General features: G+C 34.9%; 1 protein-coding gene across 4 annotated transcripts in view; it reads right to left on the reverse strand.

Moving 5' to 3' along the window:
• CDH18 (cadherin 18) overlaps positions 1–20,859 on the reverse strand; it is a 434,225-nt gene that overhangs the window by 321,321 nt on the left and 92,045 nt on the right. For 3 of the 4 annotated variants that reach the window (XM_068670852.1, XM_068670851.1, XM_068670845.1), the window contains exon 2: positions 4,825–4,910. The gene's annotated coding sequence lies outside the window, so the exon portion shown is untranslated. Of the gene's footprint in view, positions 1–4,824; positions 4,911–5,014; positions 5,140–20,859 lie in introns of those variants that run through there. The other variant, XM_068670846.1, reaches the window with a different exon arrangement.

Here is a 20,859-nt window from a genome sequence, read left to right on the forward strand (position 1 = left end):
GGATCCATTAAAAGTAAGCAGAAAAATTCCACTGAGTGTGGGCCAGATCCAGGCACTGTAAATTTAGAGTATTTGGAAGAAATAAAATTCCCTATTTCCATTCAGACAGCCTTGCAGGTTAATTTAAACACTATTCCATTTGAACTTGAATCCTTTGAACTGTCTTTTTAAAATAATCTCATTTCGCTGTGAGAAAAATAACCATTCTCTCTCCTTCTGAAAAGGTATTCTTTCTTCATGAATGTTTTGAATGAGTTGCACTGCACTATCTGTTTCATAAATATTGTGTGAAAATAAAAACCAGGAATAAGCAGGAATAAAAGATCAAAGATAATCCAATACTTGCTTGGAAAAATAATTCATATTGATAGCAAACTAACAGGATTAGCAGAACACAAGTAATAAAATATTGGGTGAAAGCTAGCACTTGTGCATTTGTAAGTCCTCTTTTTCAAGTGAAATATTGACTTTTTCATATATTGTCAAATATGACAAGTATGAAAGCTGCATCCCCATGTGTTCCAACAGGAAAAAATAAATTGCTCTCTTCCTGGAATTCCACTGGAGAGGTTAAAAAACTGACAACATTGAGTGATACAGACCCAGGGAAAACTGGCAACAAACATCTGAATTGCAGTGTCCTTCTGGATCTGTTAGATTTTGAATATTCATATAAAGAAAATCAAATGCCATGCAAATACAAACAGCAGGTTAGCAGGCCCTGGAGTTAGCCAATTGTGATTGAACTCCAGAGTAAAAGGACCCCCGCTGATTGGATTGCATCGAATGCATGTTTTGCACTCAAGAAGCAAAACCACGTTTCCCTCAGCTGCTGCTCAAAACAGGACGGCTTCTGCAGCTGAACACACACCATGGCCTGCGCCACAACGCTGAGCATCAGAGGCTCCATGCTGGGCCATGGAGCCCTTGCACACAGGGCTCCTCTGTGGGACCTTCCCTCATATCCTAGAGCCACTTTGGCCCCAGTGTGGGGCATCCCTGCTGCCCCTGCCCGAGGAGATGCCTCCCAGCCTCTGCATCACAAGGCTGGCAGCTCAGTCACTTCCACCAGTGGAATCTGTCACTGCAGTCTCCTGAAGTAATAAACTCAGTGCTTTTAAAACTTCTGGATCCTCCGACTGCTACATTTCACATGCAACTCTGTCAGTGTACTGCTGCACCCTCAGACTAGGAAACATGAGCCACCAAATTCATACAGAAAAATCTGATGAGCAGTCAGAAGTTTTCCTTATTGCTTATATTCCTTATTTCCTTATTTCCCTCATACAGCTTATGTGGAAAAAAAAAAAAAACAAAAAAACAGGAAGATGCATACAAAATACTTATGTTGTGTGCTTTAAAAAACAAAACAAAACAAAAAAACAACACTGGTTGCATAAAAAAAAAAATGAAAGATTTCAGCTAAATCAGCTTCTAGTCAAAATGGGGCACAACAATGACTGATGTTTTGATCTTATGTTTAGAAGTTTATCTCAAAATCCTTCTAACATATTTGCATTACGTGCTTGAATATCTACTGTTTTCCAATACGAGTTCTGTATTCTAGTTGTTATGCAATTAAGATAAAGTTTCCTGATCAACATAATCAGCCTGAAGTGATCCCCAAATCATTTTTGTTCTCTGTCATACAGGTTGATAATTTCTCATCATCTGCTTCTGCCTTTTACATCATTAGCTCTAATGTAGTCAAATCCTTTCATAGCTAAGCAAACGGTTCATCTGTTTACATTTGTTTTTTAAGCCACAAATGTAAATTTTGAAAATAGTTTTTTTCAAGTATTACTTCAATTCTTAGAAATTACTGTAACAGTCATTTTTCTGCTTTATCAATTATTAGTAAATTACTAATTTTATCAATTAATAAATTACTAACTTTATCAATTACTAATAACTGATAAAGCAGAAAAATGTAGCAGTAATTGTCAGTAATATCAATTGTCAAAAATCATCTCACAAACAGGAGCCTAAGCATTCAGAGACTCTCTGAAAACCAGTTTTCAGAGAACATGTTCTCTGAAACAGACACCCATTTCTGAGTGTCTGGGACACTCTTGGACAGGGAAACATGATTTAGAGTATTACACATGGAATAAACTTATTAGCTACACAAAAAAAGTTTGAAAGTTTCAATTCATTTCAATAAGGTGTATCAAATGATTACAGAAGGCTGTTCTAAGAGCATCAGTATGAACTACTTTAGTTCTTTGCGCTGTTTGCTAAAAAAGGCCTATGCAATCTCTATTAAATGAGAACTTTGAATAACTATGAAAATCTTTTTTTTTAAAAGTCTAATTTGAAGACTCTGAAGAAGGACATGCATACCCACAGAATAAATAAATAAATAAATAACTACAGAACTACAGTCTCTCTTACCACAATTACTATATAACACAAAGGCTCTTACATGGGAAAGTCATAGTCCTCTCTGAGGACAAAAGAACTATCTTCACCATGGAAATTACCATTATCAAGCAATTCAAATTCACTTGGGTAACCTGACCGTAACTCGGTACTTTCAAGGGTCTAGAACATTTAACTGCAGATTAAATAAACCACTCGAAGTCCATTTGAAATCACAAGGTAACCTGGCCACCTCATAACTCTACAAAATGACAGAAACGTTGAACTGAACATGATTGAGTACTCCAGCATATTGAATGAGAAAGGGCAGATGTGTTTTGTTTTTGTTCTCCCTCAGATTATATATCATTTGCCTGGTGCTTTACAATTAATTCTCTGTCCACAACTGAAAATTAAGATTTGTATAAAAGCTTAAAAACTAATAGCCCAAACTGTATGGGGATGTTGAGGAACAAAGCTAGACAGAAATATATCACCTTCAAATATATATAGATCAAACACTTAAATATTGTACTTACTGTCTCACTTCAGCGGAGCAAGTAGAACAGGGTTCTTTTGATTTAAAGTATTTAAATGATTTAATATAAAAATATTGCCTTACCATGCTTCTGAAAGCTACATATATTTAACACTGATACTATGAGCTTCTGTACTTAAACTACAAATCAAACAATCTGTGAGACAAATTGTGCCCTGAGAAACAAGTATATATCTCAATGGGCGTCACAAAAAGACAACACAGATTGTTCATTTATCAAAAAGCATTGTTCTGAAATGTCGCTGGCATATATGTAGAGACTCATCTGAAGTTCAAAACCAATTTAAAACACTTTTTTTCTGATATAAAATTTAGTTGTGCTTCCAAATAAGAGAATATTAGAATATTAGAGAATGTTACACATATGAAAATACATTTGTTGATTTCTCTTTGGTCATTTATTACAGAACTTCAAATACTGCTTCTCTAATGAAATAAGATTTGCATAAAAAGAGGGGTACTTGTGGTTATAAGTGTCTGGAGGAAAAAAAAAAAAGATGTGAATATATTTGTTGTAAATAATACTATACTGAGATAGCTTAGAAAACTCAGTCTCCAAAGACTACAAACCTGTTATGAAGCACCTAAAAAGCAAAGCAAAAAAAAAGGAGCCTAGAGGTCAACTGCCTCAGACAGGTAGGTAGTTTTTAAAGGAGGCTGAAATAAGGCCATTGAGGGAAGAGGAAACTAAGTTTTTTATTTTTTTTTTTTATTTTTTTTAAATTTTTTTTTTTAAGCTGAAAAACTATTTTTAGTCAAAACATATGCATCATAGCAGAGGCTTGTATCATTTAGTAGTCCATGAGATGGAAGTTTTGGTTAGTGACGTAGCCATGTGTACTTTCAGTCAAGTGAAAAATTAAAACTGCACAGATCTGACAGAAACATGGACAAGACACAGTCTATGCTAGAGAAATACACCTTCAGTAAAAAGAAACAACATTCATGTGATATTGAAGGAATCAAAAACAGCTCAATGTTACAGTTGTGGAAAAACACCTCCTTTAAGAGAGAAAGTTGTCCTTTGAAACTAAATGTATTGAAGCAAAGCAAAAACTACAGTTGAAAAGGGTTCCAGAAAAGTTAATCTAGATATAAATATTTCCTGAATGTAATCAAAATAATTCTTTCTGGGCAACAGCATTTTTGGCTGTACGAAGAACGTTATTTCTTCTGTCTTTTTTTTCGGTTAAAGCTCCTGAACAAGGTAAGATAAGTAGACCTAAAATGAAATTAGCATCAGATCCATTTATTTAGTACTCCCCAGGCTTTGGTGGTACGTTTACAAATGTGGAATCCAACTTACTGACTCCTAAGAATTCTTGTAATTGATGAATTAAAACAGACGGTTTTGAACTTGCAGAAAGACAATGATGAATTTTCTTAGTATATCCTCCATTACTCAGTCTACATACTGCTGATTTCGTTGTCTCCCCTATTGAGTTATTTGTAATTTATTTCTATATCACACTTTTCATTGCATCTAGCTGACAGAAGTGTTTCTTGTACCTACTTAGATTACCTCAATCCATATTGCATACAAAATGGAAAGAGCATATAGTTTTTTCCACAACACTCTTATTTGGAGATTTTTCACAGTAACTACGGCACAGGGAAAAAGCTGTTAACTGTGAAATCAGAAAGAATATAGTCAATTGCAATCCAAACAACCTGCAGGTTCTATCTCATTTCCTAGATAGAAAGATAGTGTCTGATAAAAGAAAAATTTGCAACTAAATATTTCTCCATACTTATCCAAAAATAGTGTATTTTGGAGTTTCCTTTCAGATCAAGCTACATCTGGAGATGCAAGAAAATCACTAATGTTCAAATTACTTACCAGTACTCTTATACACAGAAGCAAGATGAACAAGCAATTAAAAGCATTTCTAAAACAAACATACCTCAAAGACATCGGTGTCTTAATTTTTCCAGAGAATTACTACATCCACTGCCTTTTTGTCTTCTGGTCTTGAATTTGTTGTGTAGCCTAGGAAAAATAAATCTCAGCTTATTTTCAAACTGAAAGCATAAGGCTACATCCAAGGAAGAAAAAAGGTAATAGCATTTCTGTTAATTCCTTTGTAATCCTACCTCATTATCTTAAGCAAGTAAATCTCAGAAAAGGATTGCCTTATTAAAAGAGAATTAGAAAACTGAATGTCATCTGTGCAGGGAGACATTCTCTTAAAATCCAATCCACAAGGAAGCTCATAAATAGGGCACTATATAAAAATAAACTTCCTATCAGGCAATCCTTAGCAGATTTTCAACAGATGTGTATACAACTATGATTTCACAAATTCCTAAAATAAAATGTGTCAACATAATTTACCACAAACTTTCAAGAGTCTAAAAAAAGTCTACTCATTTAGATTCTACTGAAAGAACAATATTATAATGATATGTGAAGTGTGTGAAGAGTGGCTATTGAATTGTCATTCCTTCCACCCTGTGTATAATCATGTGTGATTTCCCTAGGAGAATTAAGAAAAAAAAAAAAAGACTAATGTTTTTCTCTAATAAATTACCTAAAAATTCAAGAGGCATAGCCCCAAGGTGCATTAGACATTTTTAGAAGTGCACATGGAGTGTATAAGCAGCGTAGCAGTGCAGGCTGTAAAGAGAATTTAGGGACAACCCGCTATAGTTAATGTTATTATTGTTAGATCATAAGGTTTTCTCCAAAAAAAATGCTTATTACTTGTGAGCATCATTTTTTCAATATATTAGTTGGAAACAGAAAACATGGTTTATCTGACCTCTTAAAAAATTAAAAAGTTCCTTTTATTAAGAAGTGACCTATTTATTAACTTGTCTTAAAGGAAAATAACAGACATGTAGAAACCAATTGCCCTTTTCATTTTTAGTTTCTGTGGTATTGAACTTCTCTGTTTCACTTTACAAAGCAATTCGTAACCTCTGCTAAGGACTTACTATTTTAAATTGCTTTAAACATATGTACCAATGCAATCAAATTATTTTAAAGGATAAAAATAAATGAACCCAGTTCTGGAAGATGATTATGTCTTATGGAACCTTTATAAAATGTAGAAATAAAAAATGATGTTGGTATTCAAATCAAAGTAATAAAAAGTAGACAAATCTAAAACAGAAAAGAAAAACAACTGAAGATTTAATTGGAGTTTATTTCCATACCCACCAGCCAGCAATGTAGGAAGTTAGAAAGAAGTCACCCTCATTTCTAACAATACCCAGTTCTAAAGTCCTCTTTTTTTTTTTTTTCACCCTAGAAAAATACAAACAAACACAAACGCACACAATCTCTCACACACTAGTTTGAATACACAAAAGCCCACAAAGTTTAAAAAAAAAAAAAAAAAAAACACAACAAAAAGCATCCAGCATAACATGCAAGAAGTGGCATGATTATATGATCACATATGGCTGAGCTAGGAGGCTGTGTATTTCAAGTTTAGTGAATTAAAGTAACTGCACTGCTACCATTAAGGTCAAAACTTTATTTATAACAACACAGAAAAAAAAAAAAGTCAAAGTGGCTTTTACTTAAGGGTTTTGTGTTAGTTTAACTGATGATATAACAGAGTCCCGTACTATTTGTCAGATTGGTTCTTTGCATGGCAATTTTTGAGACTTAAAAGGCCAAAGCAGAAGTTTCTCTTCATCCAATAGCTGTTTCAATCTGGGTGCCATAAAATTTTCATGGTACTTTGAAAATATAACTGAAAAACGAGGAAAACTCTTACTTGAATGCCAGGTGTTTTAATCAACATTTAGCTGGAAACTGTCCACAAGAGTTCCTTTCTTTCATATTAATATTTTTCTTTTTGAGATACATTAAGTAGAAGCCTTGTTCCAAGAAACAACATTAAAGTCATCTGTAGCCTCTCACACAAGTTACTACACCTTTGTATTGATAGATTAAGTGGAGCATTTAATCAGATTTATTGATTTTATGGTGCTTTCAGAGACTTGAGAAGACATCTGATTCTATCAGTCAGACAATTCGGATGTTTTCTTCTCTTACTGTACCTTAAGAATCACAATTTCAGTACCACATGTATCCATATTTGTCAAACATGTAACAACTTACGTCATTTTTATGATATCAGGAATCAGGGGAATAACTGATTTGGTCTAGATACTTCAAGGTCCATACTTCCTACTAGGAAGATTTTGGTCTTGCAAACCGACAGTTTTCTTTCCTCAGTTGTTTTTTCCTGTAGTGCACTACTGCACTACAGGAATATACTCCACTACAGTGGTTGTAAAGAACCACTGATCAGTTTGTACTCTGTTATTCACATAACCTGAATTTTAGTGTTATCTCGAGACCTAGCTTCTTTAAGGAAAATTCCTGCCACAAATCCTGTACCAAAGAAAACAAAGAAAAAAAAAATATTTATGAAGCGTAGAACTGGGTCAGCGATGTTGTGTTATTAAGTATGGAAACATGAGTTCAAATCTTATCACTAAGGTGGAGACTGAATTTTCAGAAATCATATTTGCAGAGAGTTTCACGAAAAAAAAAGAAAAAAAAAGAAAAAAAAAAAAGAAAATGAGAATATCTTTCTTACAAAATTTCCACTCTGTTTTGTTAATGCCAACTGAGGCTCCTAAGGTAAAAAACATTACTACAAACAAAGGTACATTGATTAAACTTATACATTTAGAAAATAAAAAAAAGAGACACGGAATAAAGTCCATCAGACTGCGGGAGCACATTTTACTAATACTTTCATTATCTTGGCATTTTAAGGATTTACTCATGTCACCCACTTCTTCACTAAAGCTCAATTTGTTTAAAAAGACAAGAATGTGGGCTACTAGCACACATTTATGTTTGTCTCAGAGTAACTGAATGACAGTTTCTTGCTGTTGTTATAGTAGAGAAAAGAGAAGATAGAGCTCTAAAACAAGGATTTTTCTCTTGGTATTCCAGCCAACAGTGACGATGACTAAAGTTTTCAGCTTACATTTGGTTTACGTATAATCTATTACTTAGTCTCAGTGCAAAATATAATTGAAAAAGTTCACTTTCTGGAGAAAATAAACTAAATAATTCTGCTCCTAAATTCTTGATTTTCAACCACTTGCAAAGAATAAAGAAAAAGCTCCAGCAACAATGTAGAGACTGTTATATAATTGTCTTTAGCATTATTTAATTCTCTAAATAATCAAAAAATGCATCTTAAAAGTAAAAAATCTGGTTTGATTAAAAACAAGAATAAAAGTGAATGAAAACCCATTTAAACAACTGTTTCAAATAATAATAGAAAAAAAATCAAAACCATATGCTAACCAAGGCAAGGAAAGGCAAAGTTCTTTGGCACACTTACTGAGCCTAAATAAATTTATGGGATTATCTCCCGAACTATATCCTGTCTAAACTCACAAATCCGTGGAAGATTTTAAGCTGAAGAAGTATGAAGAAAACACTATGTAAACATAGCTGTGCAAAGCTGCCAAATTTATGCGCTTTTTCTTACCTGCCATGTTTTTTCTGTGTTTTTATATGAAGTAGATAACAAGCATGAATATTAATCAACTCACAGAAAAATGGATGTGTTTGGGTTCATGTCACAATGCATAATTAATATTGAAATATTTCAAGAAAAAATGAGATTTATGTTGCTTTAGGCTACCAGAATCATTTTTTCTTCATTTTTCCATTATAAGTTGTTCATTGTTAAGCAGACCTGAACTCGATGTTAAGGAACATGATGCCACTCAAAATCCTTCAATTTCCAAAGCTCCAGAATGTTGTAATTGATTCCTACCCTTTGTTTCTAGAAGAAAGAGTATATTAATACTGCTTGCTGAAGAACTCTGGTTCTTCTAGAATAGCTTAAGCAACATTTCATTTTTACATTTGTAAATGTTTCCAACAAACAAGAAATACTTCCTCACACCCAAATACACTGCAAGGCATCAGGCAACTGATATCTAAAACAGGCATGCTGTCAAGATTTAACTTTGCTGGACACTTTTTACCCAATACTTTTAATTAAGGCCATTATAATTCTCTGGGAAGGACATGACATTACAACATTTCTAGGATAAAAACCACCACACTTTAAATTAAGTTCATTAATTTACTTAACGATAGCAAACTAATGACACAGTTAAACTTAGGGACACATTTCTTACAGTGCTAGTTCCAGAGCATGGGTGACTATAAGTTGTAGTATGATCTGATACCTATCATTCCTGAGGAAGAGTCCTGCAAGTTAAATGACCTGTGAATTTTTTTTTTTTTTTAAAAACTTACTTTAGATTGATTAATTAAGGACATTTACTACATTGGACAAATCCCACTTGCATATCATTTGATCTTCATAAGGCATTATGAAGATCATGGGCATAGACCTCTATTTTAAAAAATGCCATTATTCCTGTTTCTACACTGAAAACTGATGCAGTGTTCAAATTTTGGCCTATACCTATTACTGAACCCTTGAATGTTGAATAGCCTCTCTTCAGTTTGAGGAAAAACATGAAATAAAAATAAATCAAAACCAAAGAAGTGCTCCTATGTCACCAATACACTATTTGAACCCAGTTCTGAATAAGTATTCCCAAGTTTATTTTAATACTTTTGCTTCTGGAAGCACTAGGAACATTCATAAAGATACTCAGAAAATACTGAAATTAACTACACTGATTAAGCTTTAAATACATCAGGTTACAGCCAAAAGGTTGGTGATTACAAGCACCACTATGTCACTGAAGTATACATGTTCTTCAAATCACTGTAAGAGGTTCTTGAAGACCAGGTATACAGAAGTCAAAGAGAAGAGACATCTGCAAATAAAGGGGACCAATAGAGTAAAAAACATTTTGAACAGTAATAAGTTATTAAACAAACAAACAAAAAAATACCGTACAGCCACATATACTCAAAATATCACTTTTTCATAAAGCTGAGTTTAAAAACAGATGATTCTTTTTTTTCCTGGGATGTTCTTTTCTTCTTGAATTAGGTCTGTTATAATCCTTTTGCTGTTGCCAAACAGGTAGCCTTGTTTTCTTCAGATTTCTGATTCTTTTCCTTATACTGGATTAAAATAAGACCTACATTATTAGGAATCAGTGTACCACCAGACTATCTTCCCTGAATAAAGAGTAATGCAGTTACTCAATGACAGAAGAACAAATCCAAGCCTCCATTTTAATTCAATTTTGGCACCAGTTCTGTCTCTAGTACCATTTCTATTTGTGGAGAAAGAAACTGTATTGATTTTTCTCCTGATGCAGTCTTTAAGAGGAGTGTAGATTTAGATTAGATATAAGAAAGAAATTATTTACTCAGAGGGTGGTGAGGGCGGTTGCCCAGAGAAGCTGCAGATGCCCCATCCCTGGAGGTGTCCAAGGCCAGATTAGATGGGGCCATAAGCAACTTGGTCTGACGAGAGGTGTCCCTACCCAGGGCAGGGGGTTGGAATCAGATGTCTTTAAGGTTCCTTCCAACCTCCCATGATTCTTCAATTCTTTTCACCGCTCTATACTGACTACACTGAGTTAGAAGTAGCAAGATTTTGCTTAGTCCATACATGCACAAGTACACGAGATCCATATCTAAGTCCATGAGTCTCCAAATCACTGAGAATGTAAATATTCTTTTTTTCGCCATACACAGCAAGACAAGGAGGACAAAGAAAAAATAAATTCTTAATAGTGATAAAACAGGATAATGGTCATGTTTATTCTTAGAAAAGTAGGCAAAGCGTGAGAGAAGCCTTAGAAATCTTTACTGAAGTGCTTAATAGTTTTAATTCACTGCTGAGATCTAATTTGGAAAGGATAAAATGCTAGGTTATCACTAGTTTTACAGATATCTGAACTTTTTGCATTATTTAAATTGTTCATGATTTCAACATGAGTGAAGTATGCTAAGTCCTATTCTCATTTAAATGCTTTACTTAAAAGAAATTCCACAACTGCTTACATCCACATTACCAAAACAATTTTTTTAACGGTCTATACAAGCATCTATCTGGAGTGAAGACTGGAAACATACCTTGAGCACAGACGATAGGCTTCAGGTATCTATAACAACTACAGACTTTACTAGAACAGTCACAATGTCATTTGCACTAGTAGTTACTCATGTATATACATTGGCACACAACATTTAGAGATCACATTAGAATTCCACTGGGAAAAGTGACCCTTCACTTACTAAAGCATTACATCTAATTTATGAGGAAGCCATAATAAATTAGGTAGCTAAATCTCTGGCTGAAAGAGATCATAGCTATGTGTTACCAATTAACCTTTCAATGCACAAAACCCCAAATGACTTCTAGTGATTTTGTTTTTAATTCATTGTCAATAGAATTCATTCATATTATACAACTCAGTAAGTGGTCTCACTTCACACACACACACACAAAAGAGTTTGTCATATAAAGAGATGGAGAAAATATATTTAATATTTTAAGTAGAATTATATTCCTATCATTTACTTTCAATTAACAAGTCTAAAGTGGGAGTTCCAGATTAAAAAAAAAAATGGAGGAGGAAGGAGGTGATAATCAAAATTATTAGTCAAAGTTCTGAATAAATGTGAAGTATATCAGAATGTTTCATGTCAATTTACATGTTGTATATGTTATAGATATATACACAGACACATCTACTATATACATGTATTACATAATGCATTTAGTAATTCAAAAGAAGAATATACATTATATACTATCAGAATGTCCTACGTCTTCTGATAACTACTTTTTCAAATTCAACATAGCTTGCTTTAAACAAACATGCATTTCCTGGCACAAAAATACTTTGTTGTTAAAATTCCAGGCAAGTCTAACAGTGCTTACTCTCAATTCAGAGTCTCAGATCTGTGGCTGCAGTGCCATTTTAATTTATATTACCAGAAGGACAAAACCAAACATCTAGCACCATGAGAAAACTAGACTTACTAAAGAGCAAATACTCAAGAAAGAGGAATACAGAATCACAGAATTGTATTAAACAGAAACAGGATAAAACAGAAACCAAAAGCATTATAAGTTTTCTTTAGAGAATGGTAGTGAAAGCAAAAAATGGTATGAGCTTATTTTCCTGTAAAACAATCAGAAGTGATTGTTGAGAGCTCCCTTTGGATATATAGAAGTAAAGGCTTCACTTTCCTTCAGCCTGCTTGAAGTCTGATCTTCACATAAAAGAGACATCCCAAGATAAAGGAAACGTAATATTTATAAGCCACCACTTAGAAGAATACTTCCAGGCTCACAGAAGTTTTCACAGCACATTCTAAATGGCATACCAGTATACAATCTTTTCTTCATAGACTATAATTGGGTCTCAGGCTGTTCAGGGAGGTTACAGAACAATTTTCTGCTTCCCCAAAATTGACTCTGTTGAAAGTAATCTGTGACTTCAGGATGAGGAAAGGATTTGAAACAACCAAAGGATTTGTGTTTATGGTGCTGACTGTAGCAATCTGTGTTGCTGAAGGAGAGCAAAGATGCCAGCTAGTCTGGGCTAGGAGCAAGAAGGAAAAGATGATGATATAATAACGCTTGCATTAGGAGAAACATTAGAGAAATGCTTAGTTTTCATTACACAGTTGAGTTTCAGCTGCAACTATAGTATTTGAATTAAAAAAAAGAAAAAAGTAAAAAAAAAAAAAATAAACAACTGAAAATACTACTTCATTAGTTGAAGTACAATTTGGATGTTAGAGAACAAGTGATTTAGCAAATTCTTATCACTGTACAGCTTAGGCAGATGTTGCTTCAGTTTTATTACCTATCAGGTGTGAACACATTTTACTTGCTTGCCTTTTATAGCTTTGTGAATATCCTGAACTGGTTCATTACTTGGTCAGATTGCTGGGGCCTGCATAAAAGCAGCAGCAGAAACGCAGTTCCTGGTAAAGGAAAATCTTAACCTGCTTTCAGCAACCTCTCAGAATGCCTGAACTGACATGTTAAATGTCACTATAAGATTACCATAAAGACTGTGTCTCCAGGATAGCTTGCTCATAAGTGCTGTTTTAATAATACATTCCTCTACACTTTTTTGAGACAGTACTAGAATCTATATTTAATACGGACACACAAGGTCTTATTTCCTCCTTATGTAGTTAAAGTGCTACATATGTTTGAACTTAATATAGGCCTCCTGGCATTTTTGCCTAACCTCATCCTGGACACTGGGACAGACAGACAGCAATAAGCTATAAAAATGCTCAAGTAACTTCTCAGAAATGGAAGCAGGCAGAATATTCTACACTGGTAGTACTGTTGTCATTTTATTTTAAACTCATTGGAAAATCAGCACAGCTGCTTAACAGATTAGGGGAAATGTAAGAAAGGTATGAAATGCTGTAGAAGTGTTGTCTCTTCAAAGGCCTTTCTTAGGACACTTTTGTGAGTCACTAATTTCTAAGGTAGCATTAGGAAAAAGATCTGAGGAATCATATGGTTCTCCTGAAATTTAACGTGGTAATCTGAAAAAAAAATAAAATAAAATAAAATCAGGAAATCTGCAATAACACCCTTCCATCCACACAGCTGAAAGCTTTCAGACAACACGCAGAGGAAGACAACTTTTGCTCTTATTAGTAATTCACCTTTGTTTAAATGCCCAACTTACTGCTTTTCAGACTGCGGGTAGCTAGTTCAATTCCCAATAAAGCAAGGCTTTATGTACATTCAAGAAGTACTTAAACTAAAGCAGCTGATTTAATGCTGCTGCCTGGATCATTAGTGTGCTAGCAGGGGACTCCCAAATCATTAGTTTAAGAACTGCTAGTCAGTTGTTGCTTAAAGAATTTTTGGAAGTGCTGCACCAGCATTCAAAGAACTTCAAAACATCAAGAACTTGTTCCGTACCTTGACAGTTACTTATATTTCTCAATTATTGTGACATTTTACACTCATTTTGAAGTGCAAGAACTGCACAACTTGATGAAGAAGTAAAACATCAAGCTTTCAGTATTCATTAAGTACTTTAATTGCAACACTTGCAGTTACCTAGATTGTTCTGTTATGGGCCGATTATGTGAAAGTTCCTGAGGGATACACAATATTGCAGTAAAGTAATGAATTAGCACCTCAATCAGACTACTAAATCCATTTTGTGAAGGACAAAAAGCACCTACAAGAAGGGCACAAAGCACAGCTAGTGACTGCCTTCTAAAAACAGTGTTTTTCCCATTTTAAGATTTTCTTTCTTGTTACCCATGTGAACACAAGTAATCCACACAAGCTGTTGTTCGTGTGAACACATCCATGCGGATTCTGCACCATGAACTCCCACACGTACATAGACAGCACTGCAGTAATCCTGAATGAAACTCTTGTGCTCTCAGCATGAGAGAAAAAAAAAAACAAAAAACTAATTTAGGCAGGTAACATGGTTTTAGCAGCCAGTTTTACTAAAAATATTATGTAAAATGAGAAAGATATTCAGGAAAAAGCATGACAACAAAAGTCATCACCACCTCCTACAATACACAGTGCCACTCCCCCAGTTCCAGACCCTGGACTCTCATTTAGGACCCTACTTGCTGATTCTCAGCAGGCTTCTGGGGAAGAGTTTCTCTTTCTCTTGATTTTCTACACTTTGGCATTAGACTTGATATGTCATCAACTTGGACCTAGGTAATAAATATTCCTGCATGTGAACATGCCTTACATCTTTTGCCCAAAAACAAAACAAAAAAAAGCTACTAACTTAGTTTTGGATGTTTCAATTGAACATGCTAGGGGTATGTAGGATCACTTTATTCTTTTCCACAAAAATAAATAAATAAATAAATAAATAAAGGCAGTGACAACAGTTTTTTTGCCTGAAAAAAAAAAAAATAGTCTGATTTTCTCTGTTGGGATGTATAATATAGAACAGACTTAAAACATCATTTCACTTCTTGTCACAACTTATTAAAATTTATAGAAAAGCTGTACATGTAGTCTTCATGGAGGTATTCACAAAAATTAACTATATTTTAAACAATCACTTTTTGAAAATAGGTATTTAAGTTGATATTTAAGTTAAGTAACTTACACATTCTGCTACTAGATCCAAATTGATCTGCCACTGCTGATATCTAAAATTCTCCATAAAATGTTTTGTGCTCACTGGAAGTTGGTCTTATATTTCTCAAAATAAAAGCACACAGGTTCCACTCACAGTAATTCCAAATAATTCTGCAAGGGTAATGACTGCAGAGAAATAACATTTGGTTTTCCCTTTCAATTAGCACTGTGAGTTGTCATAAGATGCTGCTGCTTATGATAGCTCCTGTCTTTTTCCTCTTGTGGTCCTGGTATAACACTAGCCAATAAGAACAGAAATTAGGCGAAGTATTGAACACAACTTTCTTGCTTGAGTACCTCTTCATTTCTATTGAAGCATAGAGAAATAATAGGCTAAGTTGTTGCTACTGTTTTACTCCATTTTTAATAACTAAGTGAGAAATTAATGGTGAAGAATACAGCAATATGAAGTAATTTTCATCTGAGGGAAGATGAGATGCTTTTTCCGTTAAAAACTGAAACGACAGTGAACAACATATGAAACACAGCCAAACTAGAACTCTCTCCACCTAAGAATCTGAAATGGAACTAAAAGTAAAGTTTCCAGTGTTTTATATACGTAAATATATATATATATATACACACACACACGTATATAAAGTCTCACTAAAGTATTTTGCAGCTGTTAAAAAGAAGATGAAAATAGATTTGTTAAAGTTTCACTAATGATTTAGATATCTTAGACTACATTATGGTATGTCCTGTCTGGGGATTCACACTGTCCTTCACATACTCGGCACAACAAAGATGGAAGCAGCTGATTTATCTGAATATTTCCATTGGCACTGAAGCAACGCAAAAGTTCTATACAGATCTGAAAGACAAGTAACTTAAACTGCAAAATTGTCAGATTCTTCTAATAACTTGTTTCCTTGTCATTGTAACACCTACATTTTGCACTGTTTATCTTAGTAAAACACTTTTTAAATATAATCATTTTAAGTACCTCAATTTGCTCATAACATTATTAGCATTAGCACATTCAAAGGATTTTGAGAACAGAACCTGAGAAGGGTTACGTTTACACAGACACTTTCAGTCTCCATAAAGCATCTTAACAGACAGTTGGGGGGGATTTATCTGCCCATCATTTCAACTTTGAAAATGTCTTCATCAGCTAGTCATCTGGACTCTTTACAGTCAGTTGAGGGAAACATTTTCTCAGTGCAGTTCATCTTATCCTGATCTAGATATCTGTAACACAGCAGACAGATTGCCTATTTCTTTCCAACAGCCATAAACCTATGACCAGCCTTGCCATCAAAAATAACTCTTGGGTAAGTATTCTGTCATGCAAGATCCTGAAGGCCTTTTAATGTTTGAGTTCTAGATTTTGATATGGAGCTCTGCCTCCAGGAGCTTCAGAACAACATTACAGCTGAAGTCCTGGTACAACAGATTAGAAGTTTCCAGAACTGAGTAGCTAAGAGGCATTCTCTTGCACATGCTTTATTCCAGCTGAAGTCAGTCGTGTTGTCTACATGTGGTTTGGCTTCCTTTCTCCACCAATATCACACACCCTGCCTCTAAATATCACAAATTCCTAGAGGTTTTCACAAGTGCTGCTTTCCCCCCCGCATCCCATCTGTGTCTCTCTAGCATTGTGCTCTATTTTTTCTGTTATTTGGAGTAAACTTAGAATAAGATGTATTCTGAATGGTTTTAAGAGCCTTATATGCATATTTAGAAGGTCTTTCAGAAGAAATAGTTTAACAGTCAGCTATTTTTAGATGGACATACAAACCTGGCCTGACCTGCAAACCTTGCTACAGAATTGGCAAACCAATTCTATACGTCTGATTTCTTCAAAAATTACTTGATGTGCCTGATGAAAACACAGTATGCTTTGATACCTGTACACTACCAGTCATCACTAAAAACACAGTATGAACAAGTCATTCCTCAAACAGGGAAAAAAGTTATTCTTTCTTCAGATTCGTGTTTGTTCCTGTTTTTATGACAATGACATCAGCTCCCTCACACCCCTGCTAAACAAAAGATCACACATGCTGCGCCTGCAGCTATTTGTGCACTGCAAGGATAGTTAGAGCAAACAGGATGACTTGCTGATTAGCTGCTGCAAACAGCAGGTGGGATGCTCAAGTTCTGTCCTGTCTGTCCTCCCCTCAAGGGAACACTAATGCAGCAATCCCATTCAAGCTGTTAACCATGTTGTCACACAACGTACAAACACAATGCCCCTTTAGACTTCCTTACTTATACCTTTGGTAGAAAATTGTAAACCAATTGAGAAGGAGGGACTGGCAGATATGGCCAGGCAGCTTCATTAAAACATATACAAAAAGCAGAACAGGCCAAGAACAACCTAAGCATGAAATGAAAGTACAAATTCTTTTTTTTTTTTTTTTTAAACATACCTTTACATAAATTAAGTTCTCAGATTAAATTGTAAGACAATACATACTGATGGACTATAATAGCTATGCAGATTCTGTTCCACTTCTCCAAGACTGTCTTGATTGACTATACTCAGCACAGAACTGTGCGTGAGAACTAGCTACAAATTTGTTGTTAGCACTATGCTTGCCATATGTGTAGAACTTTTTGCTTAAAGAAGCAATATGAGGTGTCAATACCATTTTAGCACACTTGAAAACAGAATGCAAATTTAAGGACTGACTGCATTCGTATGACCATATGGTCATAACTGGGGAATAGCTTCTCTTTCCCTTGATTTTCTATACTTTGGCATTAGACTTGATGTCATCAACTTGGACCTAGGTAATAAATATTCCTGCACGTGAACATGCCTTACATCTTTTGCCCAAAAACAAAACAAAAAAAAAGCCACTACCTTAGTTTTGGATGTTTCAATTGAATATGCTAGTGGTATGTAGGATCACTACTCTTTTCTGCAAAAATAAATAAATAAATGAAGGCAGTGACAACATTTTTTTTTTTTTTTGCCTACAGAGGGGCTATATGTTTTTTGTTTTTTTTTTTTTTTGTTTGTTTGTTTTTTTTTTCCAGAACATTAACTTGAAAATGCAAGCTTTATCCCCTCAGATTTTCATCTAATGTACTAGTGTTACTAATGTATTATTTTTATGAAATTGCACAAGCATAATGTTATAAATGAAGTCTCATCTCAATCTGAATTTTGTAATATTTATGAAACAAATATTTCTAAAAGGTATAAAAGGCAAGTAAACAGCACTGGGAGTGTGGGGAGTCTACGCTCCACCAACATGCACACACGAACATCAAACCTTCTAAATATACAGAACATTGCTTTACATACTAAACCCAAGTACGCCTATACATACATACAATCAGGAAAGGTAACAAACAATCCTTTAAGTTCCATGACTTAACAGTCTCCATTTTCCATTCCTTTTCAACAATATGTCTTGCTTTAAGTTGTCAAGCAACTCGGCCTTCGAGCCTTATGTATCCTGTTCTTTCCAGATCGAAGAAAAGCACATCCATCTCCTTTTCAAGGCCAATAGGCCTGGGTCAAAAGGCACGTCCAGATCAACAGGGGGCGTAACAGCAAAAGCCTTCGATGGCTGTAGCACCAGAGGGGCCCATGGTGTAGCAGTCGGATCAGTAAAGGAGCCCGCAGCTCCCTCACTATCTGGCAAGCCACACGTTTGTGATTGTGGCTCCACAGGGCTCTTTAAGGCCTCAGAGATTGCTCACCAGGTGCCAAGCAATCCCACTGCAACCTTGTCATTTTTAGTTGCAGAGTCCCACACCTTGACCTCAGTTTGGTCCCATATTTCAGGATCATAAACTGTCCAATTGTTAATAAGGAGAATAAGCTGTAAGGTTACCAGGACAGTCTTTGTTCCTAAGGACGTATGATTCCCCATAATGCGCAGCTGCTGACCAGCGAGAGGCAGTTGTGTGCACAGGTCCGCTTCTCTCAGCTCCAGCTTCTCTCCAGCTCCAGTGCGCCTGTTTCCAGCGACTTTCTGTACGAGCTTCTCTGAGCAGTTTGCTGAGTCTGGTCGAACCTACCTTCATGAGGCGATCAATGTGCCTGCTCCCGTGCTGGTCTCCATTCTGCCAGCCTGTTCCTTTTCATTCCTTCTTTCTGCTTCTTTATTGATGACATAACTTCATCACATCGTGTTGCCTTCCTTTTTTTTTTTTTCCTTTTTTTTTTTTTTCTCTTTATCTTGAGGGCAGGTTCCCCTCTTATACCCTTCTCTCCACAGCAGTTCCTTTCAAAACAACTTTTCATTGGTCAAACAACAACAGCAAACACCCAGAAACTTCCATGCCTTAACGGCTGGAGAACAAGAAACTGGAGACTGCATGGAGTCCCCTGAATCACCCTTCTTTGTTCCCTCTAAACTCTTTTATATTCCTGATGGCCTCGTTGTTAAGAGTCTAATGTTATCTCAGTCACGGGGTTTTCCAACCCCCATGGCCACATTCCCAAGTCTCCCCTTTCTTTATTAATATATTCTAAAAAAAAGTCTATTTTTCTAATTTAGAACTCATCATGATTATTCCTGTCGTTTCTTAAGTCATCAGTTTAAACTTGTTTTTCTCCATCTCCAACTTTAGCTGAATTTAATTCCTTTGTAAACATCTGCAGAAAAATTAAATCTCTTAAATAATGGAAGATGAATGTTGTGGAATGGCTCTCTCATTTTATACTCCAATGCACATAGTAAGAAACATATTCATTAGAAACTGAAAAGGAAAGAGTGAATTGTTCTTTCACTTGATTATTTTCAAAGTAATAGTCTTTATTTAAACCAACATCATGCGCACAGTCTTAAGAAACTGCAGTTATACTTGGTCTACAATCTTCAAGGAAGAAAATATCACCTTTTATTGATTTTCTTCTGCAGCAGTGTAGAGAACGATGGATCAAACGTAAAATTGGAGCTGCAAGCTTAAGTTTCTTATTAGAAACAAACAAATAAAATACTACTGTAATACTATTGCATTAGTACTACTATATTTTTACTTATTAACAACTGCATTATTGATACTATTGCATTACCCTATTATTGCAATACTACAATAGTTAAAATCTGAGAGACCATTAACATGAGAATCTCACTTCAAATAACCATTGAAACTAAATAGTTGACTGAGCAAAAGCTATGACTGAATTAAAAAAGAAGCATAGCAAGAAAATTCTTAATGAATGAAAATCATGTGGGAATGGAACATGTATAAATCCCCCCAAAATTAAATATGTTTTCAAGACTTGTTAGAAAGTTTCCTCAAAAAAAAAAAAAAAAAAAAACCAATTAAGAAAATAAATTTAAACTTTTGAAATTAACGCGAATGTTTCCAAAAGTAGCTTTCAAATTCACTTGTAGAATGTGTGCGAAGAACATCTCAATGAACTGTCATTTTAAAAGTGGCAAAAAGTTATCAATATACACATCTATTTCCCCAAAGATGTAATGTTATGAGTAAGAAGCAATGAACACTGCACTTTGTAACCACCAAACAGCCCACTTAATTCAGAAACTGGTGATATTTACTAGATGTCATTTCTCTAAGGCAGAAGTCCTACACTGGGGAAAAATGAAGGCAGCTCTGCATTTTCCTGTTCCTGCTATCTTCTGAAAAAATAAAAAATAAAAATCTGCTCTCTAAGCACTTCACAACTTCTTGTCATTACAGCAAATGTGAAACACTAGCTTATTTTCTTCTTCAAGTTCACAGCTCTTCTAAATGATACTGAAAGCTGTTTCCTCTCTCTGGGCTGATTAGTCAATCCACTGAAAACAAACAGGACAGCCTAGGTACCATTCCAATGTCATCATAAATAAGTACAGCTTGTCAAAAAGATCTTGATCTGCTTGATTACTTCGGTTAAGCAAGCTTTCTCTTCCTGTTCTAAACACACCAATGTCAACTTGCTTAATGTCCATATTATAGCATCCCTCACAATACTTCACT

The sequence above is a fragment of the Anas acuta genome, chromosome 2 (assembly GCF_963932015.1).
Source record: "Anas acuta chromosome 2, bAnaAcu1.1, whole genome shotgun sequence".
Taxonomy (NCBI): Eukaryota; Metazoa; Chordata; class Aves; order Anseriformes; family Anatidae; genus Anas; species Anas acuta.